Raw genomic sequence first — 18,350 nt, 5'->3', positions numbered from 1 at the left:
AGTGTGGGGGGGTGGTAGGGGAGGTTAAATTTCACCTCCTGGGATGAAATCCTGGTATTGCTAATCATTTATACTTTGAGTAACAGCAGGCAGCATTTCCAGAGCCCCTTGCCTTCTAATCTTCAGCTAAAGGATTCCCTCTTCGGCTGCAAAAAAAGGCATTTGTGTTTGAACTCCCATCTAACTACAAAAAATAATCTTTTGTGGCCAAGTAACGAGAATTTAAAACAGTGCAATGGTTTGCACAGCTCTGGCTGCAGCTACCTTCTCCAGCCACATCTGTGGTTCATCTTCCATCACAATGTCATCAGCTAAAATATCCCATAAGATCTCATTCAGGACTGTACATAAGGCTCGCCATGCATTTTTTAACTATGACATCCTATTTCCAGAATTTATAATTAAGTCTTGCATACCTACTGCAGACTGAAGCAGCCTGGAAGCTCTCATTTTAGGAACTGAATTTTCCTTCTTGAAATCCCAACAAATCTGCTTAAAAGAACAGCAATAAACACGCCACTTTCTCTGAACCAAGCACAGTAATGCTGTAATACCATTCCCTGACCAAACCAGCAAAAGCAGCTAATTGAATTAGTTTGATCTAGAAGTTACTCATGCCGCAATCCACAAACCTCCTATTTTCTTCAGTGGATTTTGAGTTAAGTCCCTAATCAGCTGGCACATCGGATGAGTGGATTTATTTTCTTTTCTAAATAATAACAACGTCTTTAGAATCTTTTGAATTAGTAACAGTTAGCTGGAACTGGGCAGGAAATGGATTGTAGTCTTCAAAGAGTCCTTGGAAAAAGACAGAACTGAAAATAAAAGGAAAAGAAGAACTGAAACCGGCCGTTTTTAGGGTGAAAAGGCAACATTGAGAAATCAGTGTTCTTCCAAAACTTTTTTCCTAAATTACCATATTTCATAGAAAAATTTTAATGGATTTTTTTTAAAACATGCTATGAATGTTAAAATTAAAAAATGGACATGTTTTGTTCAAAGCTGCATAACTGCTGAAATTTGAGGATGATACCAGGGTGGGTTTTTTCTGTGACTCTGCACTGCTGTAATTGGAAGGGAGGGGAATGAAAACCACAAGGACTGCATTTGGTTCGTTCTTTTAGAGAGCCATGTTGCTAAAGAATCCTGTGCCCATAGGAAATTCACACTTTGAAAGGTCTGGTCTGTTAGTTGCCAGTAGCTAAGAGGTTGTGAGGTTGCATCTTCTGGAGAGGCACAAAAAGAAAGCAGAAGCAGGTTTCTTCTGGAAAGTAGAACGTCTTTCCTCTTTTGAAAACACTGAGGGGATGGGAGAGGCCAAACCACTTACAAAGACAGGTAAGTAAATACTGGGAGCTCTTTGATGCTGTTTTTCCCCCTTCTGTTTAAAGATCGAGTGGCCATCCAAATAAAGAGAGCAGATAAACCAGGGGAAATGTATTACAGAGTTGACAAAAACAGATAATCACCTACAGGAAAGTTTGGTAAGAAGATACATGTCCTGAGCAGAAAGCAAGGCAAAGATGTCTGGGACTAAAATTGCATTTTCAAATGGCCACAGCCATATCCCATCTCTCTGGACAATTTCATTATAAAACACCCAGTCACTGTGGTATTTGATTGTAAGCTATCCATGCTTCAAATAAATGATTGCTTGTGCAGTGTAAGCCTATTCTTACTTTTATTGGTATGATTATTTTTTATTGTTATTTATAGTTAGAAAATAAAATTATGCTGGCAAATGGAATAATTGATGTAAAACGATACGGGCGCTAAAATGATACTGGTACTTTCTAAAGCCTCTGGTGTTCTGTCTCCGCTAATGGTTGGGTAAAAGGTGAGGCACTAAATACTGTAAGAATCTGTAATACTGTACCTTGCCACTTGTACCATGTCACCCACTGAGCCTCACTGGGACAAACTCAGTTTGCACATACCAAGCCCATTTGTTTAATAAGCAGTGCAGAGGAAGTATAACTGTAATGCTAAAGCTACTAAATAGGACTTTAACTGAAATATAATTTTAATAAAGTGAACCTCTGATTTTTTGATATAGGGGATGGAGCTTTTGTACTTTGTCCGTTTGTCCCCTATGTATTTATATAGCAAAAAGCAATAATGAAAATTGAAAGATAGGAAAGAAAAAAAAAAGGAATTTTTTTTTTCTTTCAACAGAAGAACTTGCAAAAGTTCGTGCGTGTTTAAGTGCAAACACTTGTGCCCAGGAGACTGACTTTGCCTTCCCCGTGGACTCACCCACTCTTCTTCAGGTGTTCCCAATCAGATGCTGCAAATCACCCTCATGAGCAGCAGCTGCTTAGGTGAGGTGCTCCACCACCTTGACTTGCAGCAGTCACATTCAGCAGCCTGGTTATAGTTGGTGTTGTCTGAGTACAGGGTTTGTTTGGGTTTTCTCTGTAGGTGCCTTTTTTCAGGTAAGTGGTTATCAGTTATGTTTTTTCTTGTATTTGTGGTGTAGTCTGTTTGATATGTGCTGTGAAAGTGTTTCTCTGAAGGAAACAATCTCTTTTTGTCTCTCCTGAAGTGGACACTGTAACCTGCAAACTCAAGTACCTAATAACTTACTCACACCTAAGGTAAATGTCCATGCCTAGTGTTTTATCTACAACTAATGTGTAAGCTTCTTTGGGTTATATAAAATGGAGTTTTAGCAGTGAATCACTCACGATTGAGAAGCTGAAGATAAAAGCAAAGAGTAGTCTGTGTAAATGGCTGCCAGGTACAAAAGAAGTATATCCAAAACACTGGAGTTTTTTAGAAGTCTAAACTGATAAGGATAACAACTGTGAGCCTCAGTAGGCAATATCCTTTCTGTTTGGAAATTTAGGAACAAAAAGGAGGGGTTTCTGAAACAAGAAAGACTTATTGCTCAACAGTAGTAGTTGGGTTTGTATTAAAAGCTTCAGGAAGAAGTGGTAACAAACCTAGAAAACTACTATTTTTGGAGTCTGGAGGCTAGCAGTGGAGAGTAATAATGCTGTATTTATGCTTACTCAGGAAAAATACTTTTTGGTGCTTTCTTTGATTAAAAAAATGCTAGGTTTTTAATGGCTGTTACTGATCAGGCCCTTTTTTCCCTTTGTTCCTCAGTAATCAGGTATTTCTAAAGCATTTGTGTCAGTCGTGGCCAAGTTCTAGTTCTTTGCCTCATTGTGTGCTGCCTCACACCTGTGTCAGAGGAGACTGAACGAGTTCTTGCAAACTCTGCTTTACTCAGGGTTGTAGATCTCAAATTCAGGTTCTGATCCACCCCATCCTTAGCTTATGGGGAAGTGGTGAGACTGTGTTAGGTTGATACCTCATCCCCATGGAACTGCGCCTTGTTGTCTACTACTAGCTAGAAAACATATTTGATTATGCTACTTGTTGCTGCCTTGTGAAGGTGCTTGTTGTTCAAGTGGAGAAACACTTTCATGTTCATGATATGTCTCCATTTCTGAAGAAAGAAGTGTGAGGCTGTTCAGTCTGGCTTCAAGAGTCTTCCATAAAAAGCAGGATACTTAATGGAGGAATGGAGTCCTAGTTTTGTGGAACAGTATTACAAAAGGAGACATCACGCCATTTTCATGGAAATTGAATGACACTTTTCTGGTCCTTTCTCTACTTCTGCTTTTAATATAAATTGAATAGTAAATACAGGTGAAGAGAAAAAAAGCCCACCTGTCAAAATATAGCTCTGTTTGGTTACCTCTGTCCATGGGACAATTTTAGTAACCTGCCAATCAATGGGCTGCTAAATAGCCTCTCCAAAGCACAATCTGCTATTTCAGACGACATCAGTGTGTCAATCATTTATTGAATCAAAGCCAAATTTGAAGCAAAGCAAGCCCAGTTTGTCAATCACTTCTCAGTATTCTCTCCACTAACCACCTGACAGCTTTTAACTTTTCACTTTTATATTCCATGCAGCTAGTTAAGATTCTTTCATTTTTAATTGGGCTGCTTTTATGATTGGTAGCTAAGCAACTAATATGTTGTTTTATATGGTAATAATGGGCCCAAACTTGAGAGCTTTCTTGACCATTCCTATTTGTTGTTGGGAAATTATTTTCCTTCAAGTTGCTAAATAGCAGATGTAGCAGAAACGGTTATTTAATTATGGGTTGTCCTGTTGTTTCTATCTATAAACAGTTTTGGCACTGTTTAAAAATAAATACTGCATGCGCTGGCAAATATATACTGAATGATTTTAACTCCTGATAGAGTCCCTTGGAATTTCACTGCTCATTTACAGGGAAAACTGGGTAAAAAAAAAAAAAAATAGTGAAAGGATTGCCAAAAAGCAGTTTGGAAAAATATTAGCGAAGGACAGAGTGAGAAATCTCTGTCCACAGTCCCACCAGGCTTTAATCCAACCTGATCAGTTTTCAGTCTTAATTTAGGTACAATTAAATTTCTGAGGCCAAGTACTATGCTCTGAACCACCATCTCTCAAAACAAGCCAGAAGCCCTTCCTGAACAGTTTGCTTTTCAGTCCAAAGCAGTGTTTTGAGTTAAGATTTTCCGTACCTGCGATGTGAAACTTCTGGGTCAGAGCTGGGGTTCCCCAAAGGTGACCACAAATCCTGGTGTGATTTCAGTCCCATCTCCCCCATCGTGCACAAGATGAGCACTGCTTTCACGTTTGTAAAATCATCTCACAGCTAGTAGTAAATGTTCTTGCCTTTCTGTTTCTAAAGATTGTCATCAGCATAGCCAATGTGTTGTTTTCAGACAGAAAGAATTAACTTTCTGTCCTTTCCATGGAAGGAAGTTTGGAAAAAGAACTATTTTTGTGTTATATAAAATTCTATTTTGGGTTCAAAAGAGTTTTCTTAATTTAATTCTTTTGCATAACTATTTGATGGGCTCCTAGCTGTCTTTTGACAGACTGCTGTCATCTGGTTTGATCCAAAACTGTGAAACTCCAGATGTGCCCAAGAACTTGGGAGAACATGGATATACTTTTGCAAAAAGCTGCAATAGGCTTCAAGGCAATCTGATACTAAATGTACTTCCCAGTCCTATTTGAATTTTACATTGTTTTTTGTATTTCTTTTTACCAAAGACTCAGGAAAAGCAAGTGACAGTGCATGAGGATTGACAGTGCCGAGGCAAATGGTGGCTTCTTGTCTATGGTGTATCAGAAATCCAGTCCAGATGCTAAATGTTGGTTCCCTAGAGCACAGGGAAAGATGCTGGTACTGTGACTAAGTGCCCCTCTCTTAGGAGGAAGATCCTAGAAGACTGAGATTGGAAAATTAATAAACTAAAAGAAAAGCTATAAAGCAGATCATTCTTTGAAATCTGATGAAAATAGCAGCTACTCCTAGCTTGCAAATGAGTTCTTAAGGAAGTGCCAAAAAATACGGTTTTGTTCTTTTTTTTTTTTCCCTCTTTATGGTGTTTCTGATGCCTTCCATTGAAATCAATGTAGTTAAGTAATAATGAATTACTATGAGATCAAGGATGGGCACCTACTATTCTTGACGTTCTGACAAATGAGGTATAAGTTTGCCTGACTGCATAAGTGATTAAAAGAGATTTTATGGACAGATTTGTACTATTTATATAACCAGATATTAAGGAAAGTTTTAAAAAGGTGCTTTGATCCCAAGCTGCCACCATAGTTTGGCACAGATTGTTAATCTTGGCTCAAAGGGTGTTCAGGCCTGGCTGAACATGATGCTTAGCTCTTGTAGTTCAGGCATCTGAGCAGAGGGGAAACCCACACAGCACCCACCTACACAGCACCTGGTCTGTGAATCGGCTTAAGACTCTCAATGGAAGAATTAAGATACAGAAGATCATAAATATTATACCAATAAAAGAAGGGCAGGGTCAAGAAAGCCAGAAATACTTGCAGGGGTTTTGTTTTGTTTTTTTTTTTTTTCCAAATGGTTCCATTTTGATCATTCACATAAAACAATACTAAGAAATTACCATCTGTGTGCAAAAATGTCAGTCTGTCTGTATACCTGTTACTATTGCTGTCCTATAACTTTTCTTAAGGACCCTTTGGACCTAAATAAATGATACTTTTAAGTGTATTCAAACGTATGAATTGTACGGTGGCATTTTTGTTAGATAAAACCTGTTGGTCAAGAGCAACTCCAAAGCACCTACTTGGTTGAAATTCCTACCTGAGCAGAAATACTGAAGTCTCTGCATATCAGTGTAGTAGTTCGCTCAGTCTTCAGTGCAGCCACTGAAAGTCACAATGCAGTTTACAGCAGTCAGAGCATCTTCAGGAGCACAGAAAAGAGGCTGCAGTTACAATCCATTTCTATAGTCTAGAATTTAGAAGTTGAAGGCTGTAACTGCTGTCATTTAGAAGTACTAACTGCTAAAACTGCTAGCTTTCAAAACAAAAGCAAGGCTTAACACACAGTTACACAGGTATTTCAAATGCAGAGTGAGTTTTTCGTTGTTTTCAGATGGAAAGGTAGCATTCAAGATGTGCTTTGTTCAGAGCAATGTTTGTTCTGTAGGACTAGAACCCAGAACCAAACGGGCCAGTATACACACATTATGCTTGATGCCATGTAAGGAATTTAAAACCATGGAAAATGACCCTTAGAGATTTCAAAATAGTAGCAAGAAATTAGGATTGCTGAATTTTAAAACCTGGCTATTATTTGTCTTAGCTAGCAAAGTAAGCCGTGGGGTTTTATAAACACGAGTATGAACCAGCAGTGTGCTCAGGTGGCCAAGAAGGCAGGTGGCATCCTGGCTTGTACTGGAAATGGTGTGGCCAGCAGGACTGGGGAAGTGGTGATCTCCTGTACTCAGCATTGATGAGGCTGCACCTTGAATCCTGTGTTCAGTTCTGGGCCCCTCACTAAAAGAAAGTCATTGAGGTACTGGAGTGGGGCCAGAGAAGGGCAAAAAAAATGGTGATGGGCCTGAAGCATTAATGTGATGAGGAATGGCTGAGAGACCTGGGGTTGCTTAGAAAAGGAGGCTCAGGGAGACTTCATTGTCCTCTACAATTGCCTGAAAGGATGTTACAGTGACGTGGGATTTGGTCTCTTCTCCCAGGGAACAAGTGATGGGACAAGAGGAAACAGCCTCAAGTTGTGCCAGGCCAGGTTTAGATTGGATATGAGGAAAAAATTCTTCACCAAAAGGGTTGTCAAGCACTGAACAAGCTGCCCAAGGAAGTGGTGGAGTTGCCGTCCCTGGAGGTATTTAAGCAATGTGTAGATGTGGTGCTTAGGTTCATGGTTTAGTGGTGGACTTGGCAGCTCTGGGTGAGTGGTCAGACTTTATCTTAAAGGTCCTTTCCAACCTAAATGCTTCTAGGATTCTATAAATCCTAGAAGATATGCAGGATTTCATACACCTACAACCCCACTTTTTTGTTAGTAATGGCTTTCTGATTAATTGCATATGTTCTGTATTCACAAAGCTGGGGAGTATTTGAGTGCCTGAAATTATGAGCACTTCAGCAAACCGGTGAAGATATCTGCAGTATAAACTTTAGACATACATGGTCTGCCCTGCCAATGACCTTAATCTCATTCTAGCAGGGGAACACTGCATGTAATGCAGTCAGTGTTAGCTTTTCCCTGATCCCTTTTTAAGCACATACTAATAACATTCACGTAAGTGTAGATGCTGTTATGAGCTTGGGTCACTAGAGGATATAGTGAATTAAAATCATTTGACCTCAGAAGAAGGTGCTTCTTTGAACAGGTAACACTCAAGTAACCCACATCTTCTATACCATTCTGTATTCCAAGGTTTTTATAACACTTGATGAAGAATGTAAGGGCTATGGTACCATTAGGACTTCCACGTAGGTGAGCTGAATTGCTGATGTTGAGGCAAGCAGAGATACATCAGCCTGAAAATAATTCTGCATTACTTCATGCCTCAGTTTCTCTGGAAATAAATATTGATATGATGTTTTTCAGGACTTGTTGTTCCAGGACAGTATGAAACTTTATTTTCACTATATTTTGACGACTTTTGATCGTCTGGTAAAAGGCAGATTCATTTCAAAATGCTATAACTATGCTGTAAAACATTGTGCGAGCTACCAAATCTTGTTTCTTTTTAAAGAACAGATCATAAACTCTTTGGTACGATTCGGTATTAGCACCCATTTCAAAATTATCAGGGAATGCCTAGCAAAAATCTTGTGCTGTTCTTTGCAATTACTTAAAACTCAGAACTTAAGCTTTCATTCTCATGAGAAAAGCTAGGTGTTTTATTGACAGCATGGGTGCTATACTGGGGAAGCTGGTTTGCTTTATCGTAAATGACTCCTTTATCTTGATATTTTTTGGTAGCTGTAGAACTGTGCTTCATAGTATTCAAAGTGGTTTAATAAAAAGTATCCACAACTCTAACTTAATTTACTGGCAAAGCACGATTTCTTAAATTATGGAGAGAAATTGGAATCACAGCTTTATGCCTATGCCTTTCCACACATTGCAGATTGATATCATAATGCATGAAATATTGAATACACTACTCTAGCCAGTCATGGAGACCCTGAGGTTATCCTTTTTTACAGATTTACTTAAGTCTGTCCTCAGCTTGGGTTATTTGTTTACTTGTGTTTTGGAAGTCATTCACTCCTGTTTCCAAATGCTCCATGCCCTTTTGTTCCATTGTAGGTGCTTGTCTCTTCAAAGTGATTCTACTTTGAAGAGACAAAGTGGGGTCTAACTGCAGGAAAAATGCTTCCAATATCAATAAAAGCATTATATATAAGGAAACCAGTTTAACACTTAAATTTAGCTACGTACTGAACAGATCCTGCAGTGGAGGAAATCTGCTGCATGTTGCCCTCATTGGCTAACTCTGATTCAATCCTGATTTCAAGGAGATGAATTCTGTGGGCCCTTACTGTCATCCATTGGCTTATGGCTTGTACTAAGAGATACAGAGAAATGCCAGTAGTGTTTTCTGCAGGTATTAGTGTCATCCAGACTTTTAGTGCTCTCATGTTGTAGATCCTAGGAGGATAACTGCCCAAGGGTCTATTATTGGGCACTGTCAACAGAAAAAGCGTGCTGCTGTGTTCTTATTCTGGTGTTGCCTAACTGAATTGCAAAGGTCATGCTTTGTAACATCACTTGTATTAAAAGTAGCCCATGTATGGAGACTACTTTTCTGTATTTAGTCCTTGGAAAATGGGAATCAGCTAGGGGGCTGATTATGGGGTTGCATTGTGATAGGTACAAGTTGAAGAGGTTTTGGGTTTCTGTAGCATGTGCAGGCAGCATGTGAGCCCTGTGCTGAGTGGGATCAGTGGTGGGATAGTTTACTCGCTCCAGAGGCAGCTCTGCAATGTGTGCAGGGATGTTTCCTTGCAAGCAGAGGGGGACTCTCTGGGTGCTGTGTCAGAAATCAGTCCTGATATGTTCACACTGCTGTCTGCTCTGTTCGGTGCTGTCCCCACTGTCTGTGCATCCCCACACAACAAATGACAAGCCTCCTTCATTTATTCATGCTATGGCTGATGTTCGCTGCGAGGAAAGGGAGAGGAAACTTTTACTGGGAAGAATGGTCCTTGATTTGAGGCAGGTGCTGCTAGTGTGCTGTGTAGAGCTGTTGTCTGTTTTCATGTCTGTTACAGTTCTCCTAATTGTGAAGGATATGGTGGTGGTTGGCATATAGACAATAACCAAATATTGCTCTTTACACAACCACATAGACTGTCAGTTTGATCAGATGCTGATTTCCCCCCCCCGACTTATTTCACAAGTCTCTTGAAAAATTAACTTTTGAAAACGTAACTGAATACTTCATAGAAACTCCCTTTATCACTCCTATGGACAAATTTCATCGACTTGGAATTTAAGAGCTAATTCTGCTGCTTAAGTTATATTCTCTTCAACTCACATTGGCAGCTAATGAAATAAGAGAACACTAAGGAAATAATTAAATGTTGTGCAATTAGGGCTACCACACATCAGGATATAAATAAATGCAAGCCAATATATCCTTTCATAGATTAAACTTGTCTTTATTTTGCAGCCTTTCAGCTGTGCACCACAAACTGGAATCTCTTGGAGTGTGATTGTCTGATCCTAGGACCCTATGTAATTCGTTTGTGCAGGGGTTCAGTGTGCATGTACAGATATTAAAAGCTGCAGGGGTATGCTGATTGCAGGTATGTGAAACAATGATCAGAGGAGAGGCAGCAAAGTCCAATTCTATGCTCATGATATACTTAGTTATTGCAGGGGCCTTTGAGCTTCATATGGGTTACAAATTTATCCTGAATTCCTGCAACAGATTAGGGTTTATAAAAAGCAAACCAGTAAAGAAATGCTCAGATATTCAATATATTTTCTTTCCTGAAACCAGTTTGTGGTCTGTGGGCTGCTTTCTGCCTCTCCCATTTTCCAGAGTGCCCTGTGGCCTGCTGGACCACTGCTTGGAAAGATCTTTTCAAAATGGGGAACAGTGATGCTTACCAAATATTAGGTTAATTCCAGCCAGGCTAGCTTTCATGAGAGGTCCCTGACGTTGAACAAACCTGTTTCCTTCACTAGGATGTGTCAGTTAGAAACACCAACTGCAAGGATTTCTTATGTTCTCACGAAAAAGGAAGGAAACAGCTGGTAAATGTTTCACAGATGGTAAAGCTCTTGGCATCTCTCAGGAGAGGGCCACCCATACAGATGGCTCATTATTTTAACATTTGGATTTTCATCTTATTAAAACATCTTTTTTTTTTTTTTCCTGGTTTTATTTAGCATCATAAATTCTCTTACACTTAACAACTCAGTGATTTGGGGAAAGTGTGTGCGCTGTAAGGAACATCATTTGGCTAAAACGCGTATCTGCATCATTATTCTCAGCTCTGATGTGCAGTGAGTGGACTTGAACCTGATTAAAAATACCAAATGCAAGCAAGTGTTTAGAAATATGACTTTATCAAGAAAAGGTCAGCTAAGCCTTTCTAGAAGCTGAATTATTCAGCAAATGAAGAAATGTACGGAGTGAAACAAGCAAGTATTTCTGTCTTGGGCATTACATCAATTAATGCTACAATGCTTTCTGCATGCACCATAATAGACAGGCGCTGTGTGTGCCGAGTGTTGGTAAATGTTTTGTGTTTATAGTATCACTAAATGTACAAAATACTACTTTTAAAAAGATCTGGTCAGTCACTCAGATGATGCTCACGTTTTCAGAAATGTCTGTAAAATGATGTGTTTGCAAAGGCAGTTCTACCTTGCATTTATGATGGCATGTGCAATCATAAACATGCAAATAAATGGTATGTTTCGCATATGTCATACATAAATCCCAGCTCCACACACAGTTTAATAAATATCATTAGTCCCATTTGGCTTTATGGCAGGGGGAAGGGAGGAAAACTGTGCCAAAAGGTGACAGAACTTGCCCTATGTGGCAGAGGAAACTGGGGCAGACTTAAATTGAGCTTGGATGTTCTGGCTTTTGGCTTTAGTGCCTTACCGTGCTTGCTCCCTTGATACTAGCAGGTCTCTTCAGTAGCTGATGCTCTGCACATGCATGGGTTGAAGAAGCTGAGGTAGGGACATTTAGCCCTTTCTGCAACACAAAGCAAGCAGCAGGTAGGAGGTAGTGTTGGGGAAAGGAGGAAGTAAGAGAAAGTCCTGAATGTAATCCAAATCTTTGGCCTCTTTTTTTGGAGATTTTTTTGTTTTCAGCATGGTCTCATGTGAAATTACTAAACTATATGCTTGTAGTGTAAATACGGATCAACAATAAAACAGATTGCCGTATGGATCAGTATAGAAAGATTAAAAAGTAGCAGTTGATGCATGGCCTACAGCTGCCTTGTAAATCTCATTATAGCCTCAACCAAGATATGCAATGCCTTAAACACTCTGGGTTCTCTATGATTACGCTTGTACTCTGCAATTTTGTTTTAATTAAAAATTAAATAATCAGGAGTGCAGAAAAGAAACCTAAGTCCTTTTCTGCATGTATATGTGCAACTCCCCATTGATTCCAGTAGGTTACATCAACAGCAAAGATTTGACCCAAAAGCTAACTACAAATATTCCATTGATAAATACAGGGACAGATTTGTAGCATGTAAATCACTGGAGCTCCACTGATGCCAGTGTAGTTATGCTGATTTACATCAGCTGAAGAGTTGGCCTGTGGAATTCACATTCCTTCTAAGATCAAAGATGTGTCAGCAAATGGTAAACTTCATTTGTATTTTTCAGCCTTCTGATTTAAAAATAGCCAAACTGATTTATTATTAAACGGCTGGGCTCTTATGGCGAGACTTTGTATGCCACGTTTCAGCCAGACGCTACTCTCGCAGCCAAGCTGTAAATCCTTCCAAAATGGGGTTTTTAGCTGAAATGCTGAAAACTCTGTAATGCTTGTGGGTACTGCTGTGTCATATTTATAATGGATGGGCTAATCTAACCATATCCTAAAAAATGAAAGACATGAGGGGCCGGATGGCTCAGAGGGTTGGCAGAATTGCCAACTTAAATTCAGTCATAGCCAGAAGTGACAAAGTTGTTACCATTTTTGGAAGCCTATGACATGCATTCTTGAGGCTTAGTCAATTTGTTGTCTTTCTCTCCTTTAAGAGGTCAAAGAGTGAGCAAGCCATGGAAGAAACTGGTGTTCCACCTAGCTGCTTTTTTGTTTTGGTTTACATGGTGCTGCAACTGGTGCTTTCAGAAGTACTGCAAAGGTGCCCTAAAAAACTGTGCTCATGTGCTGGGGGGGGGGGGGAGGGGGGGGGTAGCATGGATAGGTAGTGAATAACCTGACACAAAATGTTCATTAACCATTGGGTGGTTGCTGTAATATGGAGAGGGAAGTATTTCCAACATGCTTCCTCACCTGCATCCAGCATCTGTTGTACTATTTATTAGTAAAATTTACGATAGGACTCAATTTAGGTGTCCGAATACTGTGGGAAGCTTATCAGAACTGCTCGGAACTGTTGACCCTACTAGGAGCATAACAAACTTAAATTGGAAGGTATTTCTAAGCTCATCTGGTATAGCCTACCTGCTGAAAGGAGACACTAGCTTTGAAGTCCAAATTTGAAGTCGTATCCATTTGTTCAGGATCCTACTCAAAACTCAGTTGAAGATCTTAGTGAATGGAGAATTTGCAGTCTCTCTGGGAAACCTGTTTGCATTGCAGTGATGATTGAGGAAGTGGGCCAAGAAAGGAAAGGTGTAAAGTTTGTCCTTTTGTTTGATTTCTGGTGGAAATGCACTAAATGCAATAATACTGTTGGTGGCTAATAAATTCAAGCAGATGTCAACAAAAAACTGCGGGTGCTGAAGTGACAACAGGGCCTTAAGTTGTATAAAAATGGGTGGCCAAATGGAGGGGGAAGAGATCACGGTTAAAGGACAGACTGTTGCATAAACTCTTTGAGCATAAGAAAATGGGGGAATCCTTTGTGGATGTTCCAGCAGCAGGGTTAGCTTCAGGTGGATCTTGCAGCCTTTTGGGTTTCAGTTGGCCACAAGATAAAAATAAAAAGGAGACTTTCTTAGTTCTTGTCAGGGAAATTGCTGGGATCTGTTTTTTATTTTTTTAAGTCTTTAATTGTGGTATTTGGTTGATAACTAAAGAGGTGCAGTCTCTAGCTGAGACTGAAACCTGGGTTTTACCATTAATGATTTGGGATTTTTTTTGTAATTCTGAGGTTTGGGTGCACTAAACTCTCTAGAAAAGGGCATAGTGGAAATAGTGATACAGAAGGTGAAATAAGGAAGATTTTTCTCTTGAGAGCTTGTATTTGTTGAATTAATGGCACCATTACTTTCAAGCTCTTCTAGAATGAGAGTTTCTAATCATGCACAGTAACAGGTATTCTAATGGAATCCTACTTGACCATAACACAAAAACAAGTAGTGAAATGGAAAAATAGCTGATGAAGTACATGAGGTAAAATGCACATTTCTCTCTTGGGACTTACGGCTACAAAGCATCACTGAAACAGTTTTCTTAAGTCGCATTATGTATTTGCATGCAGGCTGAGGGTATCCAGACAGCATTTGCTTTAAAAACAGTTTGAGCTATATGGCCCTTTCTCCTCTATGAAAGGTTGATCGCAAGCTATCAGAATTGAGAAGGGGCTTGTGCTGTACATGTGCATGATGCAGTGTCTGGTGATGGTGGATTGTCATTGTCACAAACAGGCTAGTGGAGAGGATGGACTAGCAGCCTTTGTGTAATGTAATATAGCAGACTTTTTTATATTTGTTTTACCTTTCAGACATGCACATCCTAATTTTGTGTAAGCTCAGATGTTACTAGCTTGCAAGGGAGTGTGGATAGCACTTCTGAAATCTAATGGGGGCATGGGGCTCTCTTTTTGATCATTACAGGGTATGAGTGTTTTGTAATTCTTCTAGTGCAAAAGAAGCTGTTTGGTGACAGGCATCAAGTCAAATTCCTGCAAGAGGCTGGCAGCAGAATACATTTGTCTATTTAACTGCATGCAAAACACTTGTCAAGACAGATTCTGGTACCCTCTCCTAAGCAGGGACTCTCACTACCTTGTGTTCCAGATAACCTGGCAGAGAGGCTAGTGCAGAAGCACATGCTGAGCTGTTAGCAGGGCTTTTACCATGTCTCCTGTTCCAGCATCTGCCAGATAGAAACCTTGCTAGCACATTACAGTGGGAGCAGAATGAAAGGCAGAAACATTCACATCTGGAGATAGACTAAAGCAGAACAGTCTTTCTTCAGACTCTCTAAAAGATGTCGGGTTGTCTCATTCTTTCATATGTTTGCCACTAGGTTGCCACATTTGGCAAGAAGAAACAGGGGTAAACAGCTTCCTTTGGGAAAGGAGAGAGGGTGAAAGACTATAGGAAGCATGGTGGTGCTGAGACTTCTTGAATGTGCATGGGTGGTGGGAAAAAGAGAACAAAAGCTTGGAAATGAAGCTTCAGCTTGCTCTCTGTTGAAGGATATCAGTTCTGCTTTGTTTCCCATCCCATTTCACTTAGTTGTAGTATAAAGGTTTTTCACACTTGGTAGCTTTGGAATATGCTATAAACTTGGTTTAAAAAGTAAAGGCATAGAAGGACAGGGCAGAGGCTGCAACTCATTGTTAGAACTTTGGGGTTTTTTTGGACCCTCTCTGCTACTGAAATAACTCTCATCTTCATGCTGTGCCTCCTTATTTCTGCTTGCTATCTTTGCTTCCCCTATACATGTTACCCTTCTTCCCATTCTCCTCACTTTCATCTCCTGTTGTCTTGATTCCTCCCCTTCCTCCTGTGTGTATTTCTCTCTGCCCCTTTGCCCATTCAGAAGTGTTATTCTATCATTTCAAGTGCTTCAAGTTACCTCTGAGGCTGTCTCCCCCCTCAGCCCTAGCTGACCTTTTCTGAAAGCCAGCCTTACCTCTTCAGCATCCAACTTCAGAGGCTAAAGGGACAGGCAGGCTTTAGCACGTGATGGTCAGCTCTGCAGAAGAGTGTATGTGTTTTGGAAGGGGAGGAGGGAAAGACAAGATGAGGTTGAGACAGCTGAAATGATAAACCTGTCACAAACCTTATTTCTGAAAACTGCAAAAATATTGAAATATCAGAAAGAATAAGCCCCCACCCTTGAATTCATACCTTTGTCCAACCTGTGGTTTTACAGAATTCCTTTTTGCTATGTTGTCATGGCACAGATGCTTTGTACTGCCTTTTTGTTTTTGTTTCAGCACATTGAGAAATCTGTGCTATCTTAATTATTAACCTGTTATGCTTAAATTTCATTACCTATATATTTTTTAATGTCTTCTGTTGAGGTGACAAATGACAGTGGTAGTTCTGCTACTGCTGCACTGCTTTAACTTCAGGCTCTGCACTGACTGTGTTCCTGTAGTAATGACTCTCAATAAAAGTCCTTTGATTGTTCTCTGATGCAAATTGAGATCAGCAATAATGTACCATTCTCTTTATAACAATTGTATACTGCTCAGCTTCTTTGGACACCTTATTGAAGCATAAGTCAACATTAGGATAGGTTAATAAATACTGTGGTAAAAATTTAAACACTTGCAAAAAGCATACATCCCTCTGTGCTGCTGGAAGAAGCAGAATAAGCATTATCTCATTGACTCGGATTGGTTTGAGCCTAACCCCTTTGGGGAGGATTTGGGGAGAGCACCAAAGTAGGATGTGCTGGTGGTAGGGTAAAAAGGGCTCAAACCACAACAGCTACTGCTACAAGTCATCCTCACTTGAGTCAGGGCAGAATCTTTCTGCCTGCATGTCTGCTGGGCACTTAGTTTACAGCTGAGCTATTCCAGCCTATTTGCAGGTCCAGCAGCTACAACAATGAAACTTCAGTGAAAATAAGGTTGCTATAAATTTGCATCTCCTTTTTCTACTCGTATATCTGATGGGGGAGAATGTTGGTGGTGATGGCATGAGTAAGGAAACATAATGAGGGGGGGATTTATCACTGTGTTCTGTGACTGTTTTCTGACTGAATTACACCACTTCACCATTACAGCAGCGTTGTGGGAGACTGAATTCAGTAGTGTTTGTAAAGCACAAATGCAAAATAATAATTATCCTCTTACAGACCCTTGTTTGTATATCCACTTCCATGTAGAAATGTCCTCAGACTGAGTAAACATACAGACGAGCATTAAAATGAACCTGTCAGGAGCAGAGACTCAGCTCACCTCTTGCAATCACCCTTTGTCATGCTCACCCTTACATGTTCAATACCCACCCAAGGCCATTTGTCGGGGCTGGGGTAGGAGTTCCAGCTTCTGTCTAGCTTTTTTCTTTGTTTGCTTAGTTCTTTGTTTCCAGAGCTCCTGTGTGCTCAGTAGAATTTAGCAATAGCCACAGCATCTTGGAAAAAAAACACTATTTCATCCTTTTTATGAAAGCTCTAAATATAACTATTGAAGCAAAACAATGCAGTCAGATAAACAAAGAAATGCAGGCAGTGTAAGCAAAAGCCTCTTCAGCAGGTCTCAAGTCAGCCAGTCTTCCTTTCTTTTGTATGTTTTAGCTAACAGCCCATTGAACTAACAATGAGAAAAAAGGGAACAGAGATTTAATGCTACTTGTCACTGCTCTTTTTAAGATATTAATACTGGTATAAAAAGTATGATTTGAAGGAACTAAACCAAGCATGTTCAGCTAGGACTGCTGGTTTCCTTGAGTGTTCCCTGAAGAATAGTTATGGAATAGGGTGATCAGGGCAGTTGGGTCATCTGTGATTGAGGGCCGTATGACACTTCATAGCAGTGCTGCTCTAAGGGGGTTAAACAAGTTTAAACAGCTCCTATCCTTTTGCTATAACCACTGCTCTTATCTTAACTTCATATACAGTCTCTACCATTGTAGCACGCAGGGAAACAGACCTAGGAAGTGATGTGGCTGAAAAACAACCTGCCCAGAAGGAGAGTTGAAAAAAAGGTGGATTTACATTTCCTGAACTTGCCCTGCAGTCACATCAGTAACCAGGCTGCAAGGGAGGTGAAGGTGATCTGGAGGCAGAATAAGCTGTTGATGGAGGAGTACTTAAGCCAAAGCTGCCATTAGAAAATTTCTGGCATAACTACAACCTCACAAAAGGCTTTCAGGGTGCAATATCATTCCCAATAGCAAACCCAATACATTTGCAACAGAACGAGGGACAAACCCCTCAATTTCTTATTCCCCTTTGCTACTTTTATTGTTAGTCTATGTGCCATGGTTTGCAAGGAGACAAGGTAAAACTAGGGATGGGGGGGAAATCTATTAGCTTTTAAATGCAAGTAATGTTGCATGTTGGCAATGCATTTTAAATTATCTAATTGAATAAGTATAGAAGGACATAATTCAGCAAACCATTGCTCTGTGAGAGACAGTTCTTGAAGGGTGAGAAAGGGAGTGTAAGGTTAAACCCAGGGACTGAACTGCTCACAAAATACACAAGACTTTTAGAAGCACTAAGTATTGGTCTTGTTTTTCCTTTGAAGTTATGCAGAACAGAAGTAGCCTTTCCTGATCACTTTTGAATGTCCCAGTGACAGGGCAGTCAGCATTTTTTATACAGGTTGGACAGCATGCATGAGTCTGTTTCCCCACAGAAATCGCCGTGTAAGTGGTTCTGATGCATAATACATAGCAGGTTGCTGTGCCTACACCATGGATGCATTCAGTAATTGATATTTTAAACATCTGTCTGTTGTCATATTTGGCCCCTTGGAAGTTCTGGCCCGTGTGGTTCAGCATTGACACTGGATGGCTCTCTGTTCCTTTAGAGGATGAGCTTGTACCAAGAGGTTAAATCCATAGTGGATGCTGGTGCCACTCAGGGCATGTGCTGCACAGTCGTACTAAAAACCCAGATAACATATGCTTTTAAATTTCTCTGCTATTTAAAAGCCTGCCTCA

At 40.1% G+C, this 18,350-nt stretch overlaps 1 long non-coding RNA gene across 5 annotated transcripts in view; it reads left to right on the top strand.

Annotated features, from left to right (window-relative positions):
• Positions 1–7,744: 7,744 nt before the first annotated feature.
• Positions 7,745–18,350, top strand: part of LOC133262520 (uncharacterized) — a 169,950-nt gene continuing 159,344 nt past the window's right edge. For all 5 annotated transcript variants that reach the window (XR_009741332.1, XR_009741335.1, XR_009741334.1 and 2 more), the window contains exon 1: positions 7,745–7,805. This is a non-coding gene — a long non-coding RNA (uncharacterized LOC133262520). The remainder of the gene's footprint in view (positions 7,806–18,350) is intronic.

This window comes from Pezoporus flaviventris, unplaced genomic scaffold, assembly GCF_033815535.1.
Source record: "Pezoporus flaviventris isolate CSIRO_AGI_PZ_B2104156 unplaced genomic scaffold, CSIRO_AGI_Pfla_v1 ptg000213l, whole genome shotgun sequence".
Taxonomy (NCBI): Eukaryota; Metazoa; Chordata; class Aves; order Psittaciformes; family Psittacidae; genus Pezoporus; species Pezoporus flaviventris.
This window is presented reverse-complemented; position numbering and strand designations above follow the sequence as displayed.